The sequence below is a fragment of the Eubalaena glacialis genome, chromosome 3 (assembly GCF_028564815.1).
Source record: "Eubalaena glacialis isolate mEubGla1 chromosome 3, mEubGla1.1.hap2.+ XY, whole genome shotgun sequence".
NCBI lineage: Eukaryota > Metazoa > Chordata > Mammalia > Artiodactyla > Balaenidae > Eubalaena > Eubalaena glacialis.
The window spans coordinates 134,932,119-134,949,639 of NC_083718.1; the positions used below are offsets into that span (position 1 = coordinate 134,932,119).

At 34.3% G+C, this 17,521-nt stretch overlaps 1 pseudogene; it reads left to right on the top strand.

The window, feature by feature from the left end:
* Nucleotides 1-1,355: 1,355 nt before the first annotated feature.
* The window catches only part of LOC133087165 (shugoshin 1-like), a 44,309-nt pseudogene continuing 28,143 nt past the window's right edge, over nt 1,356-17,521 (top strand).

The following is a 17,521-nucleotide window of genomic DNA, read 5'->3' on the forward strand; positions in this document are numbered from 1 at the left end:
TAACTTACAAGAACAATTATTCGCTTTGGCTAAAAACAGGGCTTTGAAGTTAAGTAGACAGGTTCAAATCACATCTATGTCACCTACCAGCTGGGCACCACTGTATGTTACCTAACCCATGTAAACCTCAACTTCTTCATCCATAAAATGGTAAGTGTAACAGTACTTATATTAATGAGGTATTTTCAGGGTTAATTGTTATTAGTGTTTATTTCTGGGTAGTGGGATCATTGTTGATTTTTCCTTCCTTACAGTTTTAGGTTTTTCTACTCTCTCTGTCTGTCTCTGTCTCTGTCTCTCTCTCTGTATGTATAAACGTCTCCCTCTCTCTGTATGTATAAATGTAAAAAATTAACTCACAATTTTTATAGACTCATAAATTTATCTAACCTTTTGATTTCATATGGTAAAATTTTTTCTTCAGCTAAGAATAGAAAAATGTAAATATTAACATATTGAATCATCCTCCACTATTGTTCTGTCTAATTAATCATCTTTATGAATATGTAGAAGTGGGTTAGATTTGAATATTCAGAGGATAAAATATCATGTTATCGGGATGAATGCACAGAATAAAAGTAACGTTCTAAGAATTGTAAGAAAACAAGGCTGGTCCAAGTTCAAATTGTGAAGCCCACGGTCTCCCTCCATTCTCCTTTCTCTGATTTTACAGACTAGTTCTTTCCCTTCCCAACAAAAAAGCTTAATGTTTTCATGCTGCCTATGCTAATTGTCAAATATCTTATTATCCTGAAATATTTCCTATGGAGAAATACCAATTTTATAAATATCATGTTGTATTAGACTACATGAACACGTTTTCTGCTATGTATCATTAAGTTAAAGATAGATATGGCAACTTAGGGAAAATTCCAGTTCCTATTTTAAAGGTATTTGGGTAAGATATTTGGTAGAATATAAGATCTCTGAGGGCAGGGTTCTCACAGGTCTTGTTTGCTTCTGTATCTCTACCACCCAACAAAATGTCCAGTATGTTGAAACACTTAACAAATATTTACTAAATTTGTTGAAGAAGCTGAAAAGAAATTAAGTTAGGGACTGAATGTGGTAAGGTGACTGTTCTGTCATATTTTTAAAGTTACTTTAAGGGGTTGTGGAGGCTGCCTGGCAGAGCAGGACTCTACCTGAGTGCCTGGCAGAGCCATCACGTCACATGACCACCTCCAGACAGCCGATGGGTGAGAGCAGCAGAGAGTTTCAACTGTGGTCTCAGAAGTCTCAGGTGGCAGGAGATGATGCCACAGTCTTTGGGGTTGAGGGTCATGCCAACAGCTTTGCAGAGCCTTGGAATGTGAGGAGGAGGGCTCTGGCAGAGGCAGGGGCCAAAGCCGAAGATGGCCAAAGAAATGTGCCTTGAAGAGTCCTTTCAAGTTAGTCTTGAAGACACAAAGAAACGAAAGAGAAAAGGAATAAAAACTTGGCAGAGATTGGCAAAAGCCAAGTCATTTGTAGTTGGGCCATGCCAAATGATCACCGGCATTTCAACACTGTTGAAAAATTACCTGGACTATAATAAAATGTTAGTGTTAGACTTGGGCAATGAAAAATCCAAAATGAGAAAGCCCAAGATATCATCCTAAGGTCAGAAAAGAATGTTACTACCTTGAATGTCAGCTATTTCCTTTGAAAGAAAAATATATTTCAGAACAAAGAGAAGAACCTGCTCAAAACCAGTAGGTATGTCCCTTTAGCATGAACTCCAACAGTAATGATGACTCCATGGACTTATTTGTGAAGGGTTTACCTCAAGCTTCTCTTCAGGAAGCTGACTTTTTAGAACAAGGAGAATCATTATAAACAGAAGAACCAATACCAGCTACTCCTCAAGACAGACAGATTTGATTTTGAATATTCTAGTTCAGGTGACATAATCTACTGACAATGTCCTTTATGAAACATCCATCCATGGCAGTTTGAAGAGTAGTTTTAACAATTTTGGTAATTTGATACCATGGATGACTTTGAAAGAAGTCATGAATCAGGGATATTTTTTTAATTGGAAAGAATTATATTTGCAGATTCAGCTAGAAAGAATTACTAACATAAAAGAAGTTATTTTCGAGCCTAAATTTGAACAAACTACACCTAACCTTAGAGATTCACATGAAAGAAAAAGATAAAAGAAAAGGTAACGTAAAGAGAAAATCAAATTGTGTATTAAGGTATAGAGGGAGAAAAAAATGAAAATTAAACAACCACCAAAAAAACTGTCCCTAAAAATATTTGGATGGCTCTGTCAGTTTCAGCAATGCTTACAATCTTATTTTGGTATTATGTTACTCCTTTCTGACAAAATAAAATGAGAAATGATTCTAAAAGAGAAGAAAGTAACAATGAGTCTGAAATGAGCACTAGTGAATTACGTCTAGGATATGACAATGATGACTTTGATTTGCCTTCCAAAACGCTTGCTAGTACATTCAAAATCTTGTCAACTAATGAGACAGGAGCCCCATCACCAGGTCTCCATTAAAAGCACTAAAACATACTGATGAACAAAAGACTGAGGATCCCAAACCAACACAAACTCTTATCAATGCACCACCTGAACTCTTCAGTCACCTCATCTTATTCTGAAGGATATCACCAATGTCAATTTGTCTCCTGTAGTGAAAAACCAGAAAATCAAATCTTTTTCCAAAAAAGAATAAAGAAAGCCCAGCTTTGACCTTGTCTAAGTGTAGGTGCACAGTCAGAGTGAACTATCAGGCTCTGATTCATTTTGAAACTAAAAAGAGTGGACCTTTTTAGATTTGTGTTTCTTGAAATCTCCCATTTCCAACAATAAAAAAAAAACACAACTCAAAAAAATATCAATCAAATATAATGATGCTTTTGTTGGATGGATGTTGTTGAAATTGTCCCACACTCTTCTCCCTCCTTTGCTCATAGAGAGAATCTGTAAGATAGTATATATCTGGGTCAAACTGCCATGGCCATTTCTTCAAAACTATTCTGAAAATATGATGTTTTACCTTAAGCCTTTAATAAATTCAGGCTGATTTTTTTCTTTTAAACCTAAATAGCTAGAATTGAATACTAAAATAGTGTAGATTTCTTACACTGCCTAAAACCTTAATTATAATCAAAATATATATTATACTTACTTTATTAGAAACCAATAGGATGTTTTAATTATGTTTTGGCAACTTCATTTTTTTAAAGTCAGAGCATGATAGTGAATGATTTTTGAAGATGGATGGAGGAGATTTTGAAACTCCTTACTACAATATTTGAGTAAAGTAACTCCTTGATATTCAGAGTAGGATACACCCTAGGTTGCTTGTGAACCCCTTATACCACTGTTGTATTTAATTTCTCAAACACAGTTGACCCTTGAACAACATGGGGGTTAATCAGCCTATAATTTATAGTCTACCTTCTTTATCCAGAGTTCCTCCACACCCACAGATTTAACCAACCACGAACAGTGTAGTACTATAGTATTTACTACTGAAAAATATCAGCATAGAAGTGGACCAGTGCAGTTCAAACCCACCTTGTTCAAGGGTCAACTGTAAAGTCTGTTTGAGATCATGACAAGAGAATTGATGGTTTCTTAAGATCAGGGACTAGATAAGTGACTAGATCTGAATGTGCTCTAAAGTACACTATTTAAAGTAATGCCTCAGTAAAATCACAAATGTTAAATGTGTGAATTCCAAGGGTATTTTGTACTTGCTTTATATAAAGTTTTCCATCAACCACATGAGAGGGAAGTATTCAGTTCAGAAAGTTTGAGACATATACAGACCCATATGTATATGTATATATATATTTCAGTTTTTAAAGCAACTGTAGTTTGTCCCTTTACAAATAAAATTCTTTATAAGATAAAATAGTAACTTTGAGTTTAATTTTCAATTTAGTTTTTAGGGATTATTACTCTAGGCTTTTGGCTTAGCACTGGGATCATTCTCTACATCCTACATCTTGGCACACTTATTTTTCCAGCCATAATTCTCAATGAGCCCTATGTTCTAGCAAAGTCAATTTTCATTCTAAATAAATACATAAGAAGAACTCATGCCCTCCTACTTGTTATGTGTGTTTTTCCATACTACGTCTTTACCTTATCTTAGACTATTGAAATCCTTTTCATCTTTCAAGACCCACATCGACTATAACCTTTTCTAGGAACTGTCCTCCAGTACCTAGAGTCAGGGACCAATTGATGTCCCTATCGAAATGGAACTACAGTTATATGGCAACTAAACCACGTATCTCAATTGCAATTATCCGTATACACATTCCATCCCCCTAATAGACCTAATGACTTCTAAAGAAGACATTTTGTCCTATTATTTCTGGCATCCTCTACAGCATATAGTCAAGCGCCTTGCACAAAGCAAGTTGTCAATAGCTTTGTTGAATGCATTCTATATATTTAATAGAACAGTCCAGTTCTGTCCGGACAATCATCTTCACTAAGGTGAGAAGATACCTGCCTAGCCAACCAATCACTCTGATGTCCAATGGGATGCCATATTTCAAAACCAGATTGCTCTCACACATTTACTGAGTGACTGATTTTTAATATTTTTCTTACATATACATGATGTGTCTTTTTACCTCATTGGCATAACACCATGAGTAGTAAATAGTTTAATTTTCTTTTACAGAGTAGATACTATTTAATTTGTATTATTTTATCTCACTAACCCTACCATGACAGGAAGTTTCTCAGAGCCACCCTAATACATGTTACCTCACCTAATGCCAGCAAACCCAGGGGATTATGATAAAAATGTTGGTAGATTCACATCTACTTATAAAATAATTACAACAAAGCCCATAAAACAATAAAAAGTGATGTTAAGACATCATAGTCCTTCACCAAAACCTAATCTATCATGCATATTATTCTCTTGGGGTCCTGCTCTCTGCTAGAGCTAATCCAGTAAACCAAATCACTAAATCAAGTTAAGGTATTAATGAGTTAATGTTTTTCTAGTTCCAAATAGCATCTTAATCTTAATGGAGGACTTCTGTAACTCATCTGCCTCTCACTAATAGCGAGGATTATTTGGGGATTTTACAAGTTGTAAATTATTCTAAAGGGTCAATACAAAATATCCCATTATTTTTTATAGACACTTATTTAAAATAAAAAATGATTTTGTTTTGAAGGGCAAAAATAAAATTGTGGTATTTAGCTCTGTGGCCTAGGATCAAATCTGGAATGACTACTAAATAAAATAAAATTAGTAAACTGTATAATTTTTGAGGGGCTTGGAATTTTAGACTTTGAATTTGAAAATAGCATATCTACCTATGTAAAACCCTAGAAATCACAACATGGAAGTCATAACTTGTCTTCTAAAAAAATCCCAGATATACACTTTTCCCCCCCCAGGTCCAAAGAAAAGGAAAAAACAAATCTTAAAATATTCAAGAACTTGATAAGGCAAAAAAAAAAAAAAAAAAGCAATTTATAAAGCTGATGTAAATAAATTAAAAATTTTATACTGTTCATATGTTTGAAAAGTGATTCATTTATTTTCTAACCAAATTTTTGAAAGTTAAATCAAACTAATAAGGATACAGGAAGAAAAAGGCACAAGCAGAACAACTACAGGGAGACTGGTTACTATTCTTCCTAACTTGTCATCCACACTCTGGTATCCCAAAGAATATACAATAAATTTAAATATAAACATAATCAGAAATTTGGAGATTATTAAAGACATACTACATAAGAATAAAAGGATTTTAGAGTTGTATGATACAAAACATCTAGCCCCTAGGATCTAAAAAGCAATAAATGAAACCAAAATTTCTACTTATTTTTTGCTTAAAAATCTGTTTCCATTACATACTGGAGTGATACATGTATAAACCAAAGATTGCTAAGGGCTGCCTAAGCTTAAGTGATCAGAATCTACAAGAGAGGCATGGGACAGACTGATTTTTCCCTCTGAGCCTCCAGAAGGAATCAACCCTGCTAACACCTTGATTTCAGACTTCTGGTTTCCAAAACTATGAGGGAATATATTTCTGTTGTTTTAAGTCACCCAGTTTGCAGTAATTTGTTATAGTAGTCCTAGGAAACTAATATAATACAATAGAACAAGGGGGCAAAAAAAGTAAAGAAATTCAATAATTTAAAAATTAATTTTAATTTGCTTTACCAAAATCCATTTCATTTGAAATTTTCCATTTTCAGGCTTTGTAAAATTCAGATATATAATAAAATATGTATCATAACATCTAGCTATATGTCACTTTTAAGAATCACTGGTCTATTTCAAAGAACATTTACTCTCTTGTAGTTTAACTTGTGTACAGTATTCTAATCATTAAGCATTATGGTCAATCTTGCACTGCTGATTAGAAATATTGCTTTTGTCATTAGTACTATCAAGTAATTATGAAAATGTAAAAACAAATGTATTAGAGTGAATCTATTTGGAGATGGCAAAAAAAAAAAAATGCTGTCAAAATTATAACTGAACAGGGAGAGAGAAGATCTGGGTTCTGTTCCTTGCTCGGGCATTTTAAAGTCATATGGACATGGGACTAACTAAATCTCAATTTCTTTATTTGCAAAGTAAAACTGACAAAATTTGCCCATCTATCTCCTTAAGATTCTTTTTGAAAAAAGATGAAAAAAAATGAAAATGTTTTATACATTATTGGGGTTAGATACTTCAAAGTTTTCTTAAAAGTAATGTTTTTTAATCATAAAACTGCAAAGAAAGTATATGTGTGAACCGGCATAAGTACCTTTACAAAACTATACAGTTATCAAAAGCAGCAGCTTCTTGAAAAGAAAAGAAAAAAAAAAAAAAGCAGCAGCTTCTTCTAAAGGTGAAGAAGAAAAATTTGATTAACAATTTTTAAATTTGAATATCATTTGGGCCTCAAATAAATGTATATTCACCTTATTCTTGTTAATAAATGAAAAAGAAGATATTAGGAAAAGTTTGGAGCATTACATGATGTTTTTATTTTTTCTTGTTGATCTGGCAAAAGTTTTATATATTATTTGTTTAAAAAGTATTATCTTTAACAATTTGAAGATTATACTGTTATGCTAAAAATTACTATATTGGCAGGGGAAAAGGCTGTTAACCTAAGTAACTCTAAATGAAAGGAGTCCACTAAAGGCAAAAATAACTGCACATAAGTAATGTTCTCTAGCTGATAAGTTGTTTCCCACAAGAAAATGATTTAACAGTTCTGAAACCACTATACATATATAGTGGGACTGAACAACTAAGCAAATGGATAGCAAAAGGTGGAAAGTAGGTTCTTACTATTGGGATAGGTGGTTACAGAGAAATAGGAAGAGGCGGGTAGAATGATCCAGGTGGTAATGGATTAGAGCTGGAGAGAGAATGAACTCATGTTTGGCTTAACATAGATACAGAGAGTTACATACAGAAATATTTTGGGGCATATATATACACAGGTTAGTATGCACACATATATTTTCTTGTTCTGTTAGCTGAGAGGGCCTGGAGGCAATGACACCCCAGTAGCAATAACACCCCTAGTGCCTTGATTTTGGTTTCTAAAACCATTCTTTAATAAAAGATTCCAGAGCTCCTTGGAGAGATGGCTGATTCTAAGACTGGGACAGGAAATATGCAAGATGAGCCAGGAGCATTTTGTAGCACCACAAAGTAAGGAAATGATACAAAACTATGGGCGTGTGTCAAAGGAACTCAGAAATCAAATAATAGAGCATTAATAATGGTTAAAACTGGAACAATTTGAGCAATAAAATAAAGTTGTATTGGATTATAACCCAAAGTATAAAATAAACATCCATGAGTCACTATTGGCACTTTATCACTGTGTTCTTCCTCCCCAAATCCTATAGGCCCAGTCTAATCATAAGTAAAACATAACACAAGTCTCAATAGAGGGATATTCTAAAAAATATCTGACCAGTATGCCTCAAAACTGTTAAGGTCATCAAAAACAAGGAAAATCTGAAAAACTAACACAGTCAAGAGGAGCCCAGGGAGACATGATGACTGAATGCAATGTCATATCCTGGATGATAGAGACAGAAAAGGACAGTAGGTAAAAACTAAGAAAACATGAATAAAGTATGGACTTTAATGAATAACAATGCATCAATATTTGCTAACTAATGGTGACAAATGTACCATACTAATGTAAGGTAATAAAGGGGAAAGTTGGCATGGGGGTATATGGGAACTCCCTGTAACATCTTGTAATTTTTCTATAAATGTAAATACCTGTATTACTTCTAAAAAAGTTTTTTAAAATGATTATAGTCATGGAATTCTACAGAAAGAAGAAGACTATTCCCCCATTCCAATGACTTCACCTTATATGTGAAACTAAGACACATACTTGCTCATGGTCACAAAAGTTATTGAGTGAACTAAACTGAAATTTGTACTTAGTTCAATGTATTGTCCTCTGTACTATAATATCAATTTATTACTGAAGACAAATGTAAAATTCATGGTTTTATATTTCTGTTACTTGTTGATGATGCCATTTCAGTAGACCCTTTACATAATTCAGTAATACTTTATATGGTATTAGTTCACAGTAATTTGCTACTAGTAGCTTTAACTAAAAGATACTAAGTAGCACATATAGAATATCACATTGTACATTTTACTTTTTAAATTAACAGAATATACTGAATATGACCTTTTCTAAACATCATGTATGTGCTTTTCTATAATATAGTGATTCCCTAAGTTGAGTTCAGATGTGTATTTTTGCTTGCCTTATAGTTCTAAACTTGGTCCTTGCAGTCACTTTGTGGAGCTCATCTATCTCTTCCTCCATGACCATATTTCTAATTTTTACTTTGTTATACACTTTGCAAGTGTTTAGCAGCCAGTTCCCTTCTTCAGTTCTGTTACTTCTGAGAAGTCTGCTATGTTGTATGAAAGAGAGCACCAAAAACACAGAGGTCTTGGATTTTGCTACTTTTTAACCAATGTAATTTGAAGTAAATCTGTAATCTTTGTGAGCTTTTAAGGATTGTATAAAGATGCAATGATATATATGCTACAGTCTATATATGTCTTAATTTTGTTTTCTATAGGAAATGAAAGTAGGTAACTAAGCTTATAATAAGGTTTTTGAAACAAAAATAGTTACAGTAGAAACAAATAGCACCAATAACCAATAAACATTTATTGAGAATTAACCTTTAGAGCTTCTAAGATGTCCTGCACTATACTACTTAACATCCATTATTATATTAAATCTCTATGTAGTATATTTATTACCATTTCCATTGACAGTTAAGGAAATCAAACCCCAGAGAGGTTAAATGACTTGTCCACATGAGTTTTACTGCTGAAATTTTGGGGGCATTATTTTTTCAACTTGGAGTAGTTTGTTTTATTTTATTTTATTCTTGCTAAATTTTAATTTTTCTAGTATTCATAAAAAGCAGCAAAAACAAAAATAAAAACCCAGAAAAAAAACAAGGCTCATAGAATCACCACAAATAAGGTGCTGCTTTTTCTTCATTGAAAGTAAATTGTATCATTTAGAATGTATTTGGCTGAAAGTAATAGAAAACCTGGCTTACACAATAAAAAAATATTGTTTTAGCTTGACATATGAGGTAAAGTATAGTGGTAGAGTGGCTCTAGACTTAGTCTGATCTGTGTCTCAAAAGGGTCACCATGGAACTGGGGAGCTTCCCTCCCTATTCTGCCAACTCCTGAATCAGATTCATTCTAAGACTGGCTAATTTTGTGGTCAAATATAAATGAATTGGTTTCAGGTATAATATAAATAAGAAAATATTCATAGGAACAAAAGGAGCAGTTTAATTTCTCTGTATTTTCTTAGGAGTGAGGAAACTTTTGCAAACCTCCTTTCATGTTTCATTGGCCAGAACTGGGTCTAAACCAACCACTGGCAAAGGATTGGAATGGCCATGATCAGGCTAGACCAATCATGATTTACCCTGCAGCTGGAAATAGATACATCCTTCCCTGAGACTTGTGGGGGAGAGAGATATCCAAATAAAATTAGGGTTCTGCCAGCAAGCAAGAAAAAGGGACCGGAAGCCAAGTAGATAACTAGTCATGTCTGCTGCCATCCCACAATCAAGTAAATGAAGGGGCCAAGGCTAAAAAACTCCAGGCTCCTACACCCACTACCTTTCATTTATATTATGTTGTTTCTGGTTTATCAAATGTGACTTTCTGATGAATGGAATATTATTTTCCAAAGCTTATATAATTAAAGGTCTTGTTATAGTTTTATTGTACTGTGTTTAAAAAAAAAAACCTGACAACTTACGACATGGCTTAGAATGTAAAGGACTGGAGTTCAACCTATATTAGGTCTAGTTTCCTGTTATAATTTACATAAATTATTTCTTGAGACTAGAAGGTCCCAAGCAATGTATGGAAGTTCCCAGTGAATATTTAGCCTGCATATATGCTCACAGAGTAAAGAAGCACTGTAACGAGGTAAATGATCAAGAAAGCTGCCAGTCTGCTTCCTCAAGTACCTAAAAGAATCCTAGGTAAATGTAGCAAAATGAAAAAAACAGGTACACCAAAAAGAAGTTGATGTGAACACCATCTGTACTCCATTTTATTTGTGTGATCCTAGGCCTATTACTTACCCTCTGTGGTCCTTTGATTCTTCATTTGTATACTGAGATCATTTCTACTTCACCCTTATGTGGTACACATTAGCTAAATGTAGGAGATGAGTAATGCACAGTTTTTCCTTTTTATACTTTCCCTGTAGAGATTCTTCCTAGAGCTTGAGATACATTTGAGGCAATTACTATGCTTCATTTGCCATGTCAAGTCAGGTAAGAAAACTGTGTGGACAAAATATATGAAATCCATGGTGACTCTGAAAAGTCTGAAGAACATGTATATAAAAGAAAGAGACCAAAAGGCTCAAATGGGACCAAAGTTAATAATGTTCAGTAGAAATACCTGGAATGTGAAATCTGTAGAATGTTGGATCACTGACTTTGCTAATGGTATCCATGACTTAACTAATTTTGTCCAATATCCCTTTGTGCATTTTGGTTAGAAACACCTTGGTATGTGTTATGGTTAATTTTATGTGTGAACTTGTCTGGGCTACAGTGCTCAGATATTTGGTCAAACATCATTCTGGATGTTTCTGTGAAGGTGTTTTTTTGGATGAGATTAACATTTAAACTGGTAGACTTTGAAGAAGCAGATTACCTTCTGTAATGTGGACAGACCTCTTTCAATAGTTGAAGACCTTATACAATGGAATATTACTCAGCCATAAAAAGAAATGAAATGGAGGTATTTGTAATGAGGTGGATGGAGTTAGAGTCTGTCATACAGAGTGAAGTAAGTCAGAAAGAGAAAAAGAAATACAGTATGCTAACACATATATATGGAATCTAAGGGAAAAAAAAAAAAGGTCATGAAGAACCTAGTGGCAAGACGGGAATAAAGACACAGACCTACTAGAGAATGGACTTGAGGATATGGGGAGGGGGAGGGGTGAGATGTGACAGGGTGAGAGAGCGTCATGGACATATATACACTACCAAATGTAAAATAGATAGCTAGTGGGAAGCAGCCGCATAGCACAGGGAGATCAGCTCGGTGCTTTGTGACCACCTAGAGGGGTGGGATAGGGAGGGTGGGAGGGAAGGAGATGCAAGAGGGAAGAGATATGGGAACATATGTATATGTATAACTGATTCACTTTGTTATAAAGCAGAAACTAACACACCATTGTAAAGCAATTATACTTCAATAAAGATGTTTAAAAAAAAAAAAAAATAGTTGAAGACCTTAATAGAAAAAGACTGACCTTCCTTCCCCTCTCCCTGCACCTCCCTGCCACATACACACACACACACACACACACAAAGCAAGAGTGAATTCTGCCAGAAACTCCCTTTGGACTGGAACTGAAACTTCTATGAGTCTCCAGCTTGCTGGCCTGCCCCATGTGATTTGGGAGTCATCAAACCAGAATCATGTGAGCCAATTCCCCAATTCCTTAAAAAAAAACTCTGTGTGTGTGTGTGTGTATGTGTGTTGATATAGATATAGATGAGATATATATATATATATATATATATATATATATATATATATATATATATATCCCATTGGTTCTGTTTCTATGCAGAACTCTGACTAAGAGAGTATGTATCCTGGGCCTGACTTAAACATTTCACAATGTAGTGGGAAGACACATATAATGGGAACAGAAGACTTGCTTTCAGTTGGAGTCTGCCATTTCCTAATTCTTGGTAAGTTTCCTTGGTTGTTTCTTATTCGCTCTACCCATAATGGGCTTCTATTTTCTTTATTTACTATATGGTGATAATCACGTCTACCTTACAAGATAGCTATGAATGTCAATATATGTGAAAGTTAGTTTCTAATTACAAAGTATAATATTGGTTATCATAGTTATTCTTACCATGTTAAGCATCATTATTCACATTGCTTGCTAGAAAAATATCAGTTGTTCAATGGAGACAAAGGGACTTTTCCCTAAGGAAGCATAGCTTATGCCTCAAAAATCTAAACCTGGCTTTTGGAAAATTCTTAGGAAAAAATTCTAATGCAAGGAAATATCTCATAAATTCTGACAATAACAATGAGCCTGCCCCCATGTCAACCATACACCAACTTACTGTTCAAGAATGCCTTTACAAAGATTACCAGCCCAGAATTGTACTGTGTTTGCTTAAGATATTGCCATCACTACATATTTTAATTTATTTAAACTGGATCAAAACATGCTCCCTGAGATTCCCCATAGATTATATTCCTGAATGTTTAGTCTCTGGATTGCAGGTAAATGAAGGTTAGTAACCTGACACTCAATAGAAACAGAGTAGGAAGAACTCACACTTTGTTTTTTAACTTTTTAGCTACAATTTAGTTAACTGTGACCAAACGCATCTTTCCGGGTATGCATTAGCAGAAGGGACAACACATTTGGATTTAAATCTATTCAAGTGACACATTAACAGAATTTTGCTCCTTAAATCAATTTACCTCACACAGAAAAATTCCATTTGGTGGATGGGAACAGTCGCTCACCCTCATAGAATATTCTATTGTGATTTTTTTTTCTGTCAAGTCTTCCTTGCTTATTCTCTCCCTATTTCTATGACTGTGATTTAAATGATATCACTGAGTCACAAAAGTATTTGCAAAGGTGCAAACTACAAAGAAAGTGACCATATAGCTGTATGTTAATATGTGATATTGTTTGGATTAATATCCTAGTAGTTTATGTTGAAGTGAGAGGTAAATGGACATCATCAGAAATAGGTTAGTCAGTCTAGCAGACTGTACCTCAGACATCTCTTAGTATCATCCCACATTCCCTCTAAAACCTGGCCACTTGGAGGTTTAAAGTCCATAAACTTACTTCAGTCAACAACAATATTGAGCATTTATTATGGGTCAGGCATTTTCCTAGATGCTGGAGACACCTGGCCTGATGCTGTGATTCAAATTAAATCTTGAAGATCTATTATTTAAATTACACCTATTGGAACCAGTCTAATTTAAGGAACATTTTCATTTATAGTATATGGTAAAAGGAGACAAAGGCTAGAGGAGGTGGGAAAGGCAGTAAGTTGTTCTCCCTTCTAAAGACTCAGAGAACTCAAACCCTTTAGTTTAGAAAATCAGTTGTACTCTTTGTAGTCTCTGGACCTTTGTACAGGAAATTATTTTTAGTTTTAAACTTTAAAAATTATTTATTTTTTAATCTATGACTGTGTCTCTCTCCAGCGTCTTCCTCTTCTCTTCCCAAGATGTAAATGTCATTTCCACCCAGCAGTTCTCCTGTCTTTCTGTGTCTAGGTTTGATGACTACTTTCCTCTCTCATATCATCGTGTATTTTCCCAGTCATAGAATTATAATGCTAGCCTCGGTTTTGTTTTGTCTTTTCCACAAAACTATTAACATTCTGACACCCTGCATTTCTTTATTGGTATTTACCTTTAGGGCACACAGTATGCACTCAAAATATATTTGTCAAATAAATAAATAAATGGATCAGTTAAGCCACAATCAGTATAGAAATTGCAGACCTTTTCCCTAAATCTAATGACCTTCATGTCTCTACCCCATTCATTCTTTCATGTATTCATTCACAATTATGTATTAAGCCTCTACATCTGTATTTTGAAATCAGAATTAAATACGCAGCATGTTCTGCTTAAGAAAATATATCTGGATATGAATTAATTAATTAACAAGGTCATCAGTAACTGATCTTGAAATACATATTATTTTCAATATACTCTATAAATTACTTAGTTTTTACTTATCACATATCACCTATTTCCCTCCCCCTCCTCCCCAGCTAGAGTATAAGCCCCTTGAGGACAGGGACTTTTGACTATTTTGTTCAGTGCTTTACCCTGAGTTCTTGGAATAGGCCTGGTACACAATAATTACTCAATACATATTTGTTGCATGAATAAAATAATAAATTAATGAATATGCAGTAGAAAGAACTCTGGTTTGCAAGTTAAAGGCCTGGATTCAAGTCCTGGCTGGGAAACTCTGATAGTACCAACTCCACAGAGTTTTGTGAAGATTAAATAAAATAATGTTTGTAAAAGCAAATTGGGAAACACTGACCGAGTATAAGGAATTATCGGTAATATTGAATCAGGAACACATCCTCTTATAATAAGACTGATAAAAGATAACAGTAGTATTTATTGGGTTTTATTTTTCAGTTTTATAAGATAGTCAATGAAAATTTAAATAATTTCTGAAATTAATCTGCCTGCCCCACCAACACACAAGACTGATACCAGACTGCTGTTCCCAATCAACACGCTGTAACTAGCTCTGTGTAGATCCTGCGTAGCTCTTACACCAAGGAGAGAGGGAACGCTGCTCACAGTCTAACCACACGCGCCACAACTGAATCCAAAGATGCATTTGTGGGTGAACTCCCTTTCTGTTACCAAAATAGGTATGAGGAAAAAATTTTCAAATAAGTTGTAATTCCAAATGAGAAAAAGACACTACTCCAACTGACTTCCCCAAATCTATCAGGAGAAACAGCCACACTGACTGGGGAAGACTAATATTCTTCACACCACCAAACCTATATAAACTTGCACCCTTGTTTCCTTTTATTTTCAGTGGAGAAAGCATCTCTCTACCTTTCAATGACTCCACAATTAGATTTCTTTCCTTCCTGCTTTTCAACAGCCTTCGTCTTTGGCTAGTCACTCTGTACTGCATCATTGAAAGAATATATATATATATAAATTATTTTAATTCTTTTTATATGTATATATATATAACTGAATCACTTTGCTGTACACCCAAAACTAACACAACTTGTAAATCAACTATATTTCAAAAAAAAAAAGAAAACTCTTTGCTTCTCTAATGGATCTTTCCAAACAAACAAACAAACAAAAAAAATGAGAATATAAGTGGTTCAGCTTTTAGCTAAACCTGGTAAAAAATTTCCCCACAAATCCAAAAGACTGACTTCCTATTCATTTGAGATGAAAGAAGAAGGTTTGTTCCAATTAAAGCTGAAAATGTATGTATAGCCACCATTTAGTTATGAAACAGGTTATCTTTCTGAGACACTTTAATAGATCCTATTGTTTTCATCCATGGTTTTATCTCCAGTGGTTAACAGTAAGGGCTCTAGAATCAAATGGCCTGAGTTTTTGTTCTGTTTTCACCATATAATATGCTATGTGGTCTTGAGCAAGTTACTTAATCTCTCTGGTTTGTTTTTTTTTAATCCAGAAATTATACTAACACTAGGGTTGTGAAGAGTAAAGACAGTAATCCTAATAAAGTAGTTAGAATAATGCTTGACACAAATGAAGTGCTCTTATTATGAAGAAGGACTTGTCTCAGAACAGAAAACAAAAAGTCTTTGCCTTAAAGTACCTGGATAGTCCTTCTCCTATAGACACAGACCCATAGGTATCATCGTTCAGTTATGTGTAATTGAGGATAATTACTTAGAAGAGTCAAGTAAAAGGTAATTAAATTACATAATCTACTTTATATGAGACAGTTTAATAGCCTGAGTAGGCAATCACTTACTGAACATATTATTAGATATATATTTTAAGTAAAAATATGTGCTTTATTATAAAAGCTGAGCAAGTTAAAGAAAATTTACTGGAAACTTAAATGGCATAATTGTAGTTAAATATTTTCAAAAGGGGCAAATGATGGGATATTTGTACAGATTTCCTAATATACCAAATATGTTATTAAAGTGCCATCTGGCAGAGTTAATTGCTGTTGGAATGAGTAACGTGATACATCATTTCACCACACTTGACATGGAGTAAAACCAGCACAGGTTAAACTTGACTATGTGTGGTAGTGCCTATTGCACCATTAGAGCAAGAAAACTAAGGTAAGGAAAATAATGTTGTAAGGGTAGCAGTTGCAGTGGAGTAATTTCTATCAAAAAAAAAATATGAATTACCAGGCAGCTTTTGGTTCAGTAGTGGTTAAAAGTCAGACTTCCCAGGTTTGAAATCCAGCACTATTCATTACCAGCTATAGACCTTGGTAAGTTAATCAACTTTCTCGTGCCTTACTTTCTTCATTGGCAAAATGGACACTATGATAGTACCTCTTTCCTAAGACAGTTGTGAGGTTTAAATGAATTAATTCATGGGACATGTTTAAAAGAGTGCCTGATATATGGTAAATACTCAAAAAGTGACAACAATCATTTTTACAAAACTCCTTTTATGTACAGTGACATCATCTTCTACATATGTTGATATTAAAGGGGAATGATATGACTCCTTTTCACGCTTTAGGATTGTTTAGGTAACACTTCCTCCAGGTTGAGTAGGAGTTAGCCAGGTATATGGGTAGCAAAAGCATTGAGGAGAGAAGCAACATAAAGAATGGAAAGTAAATGCAGGATTTGACCAGATCTAGGTTTTGAAAAGATACCTGTTGGCACCAGAGACTATGACTCAGAGGGCTAAAATATGGGTGGCAGAGAGACCAGTTAAAATACCATTGGAATATTTCAGGCCAGAGATTCTGAGCATCTGGACTAAGGCATTGATAACAAGAAGAGAAAATCACAGGTGAGCATGAAAGTCTGTACAAATAGAGTATGGACAGGACTTAGCAATGAATAAGATACAGGAAGCTAAGAAAAGGGAGAATTAAACACCAAGCTCTGAGGAACATGTTATAAAAGTAATTCCAAAGGCATTTTAGAACTGTTAGGAGCCATAATAGAACTGTTAGTATCAGAACATAGCCTTCCTGGGGTGACTTTGAGGAAGAGAGTACAATTGCACTTATGTTACTATTTATATTCTGGAATGCTTCCCAAATAAAATTGGTCACGGTAAGCACAAACACTACTACTATAATCCTTTTGGAAAATAATTTCATGATATGCATAAAGAGGCATACAACTGTTTACAATCAATCATACAAGAATTTTACTTCTAATAGATTATTCCAATGTGTTTAGTAAGTAAGGGGATAAAGAGGTATATACACAAACATGTAATTTGGA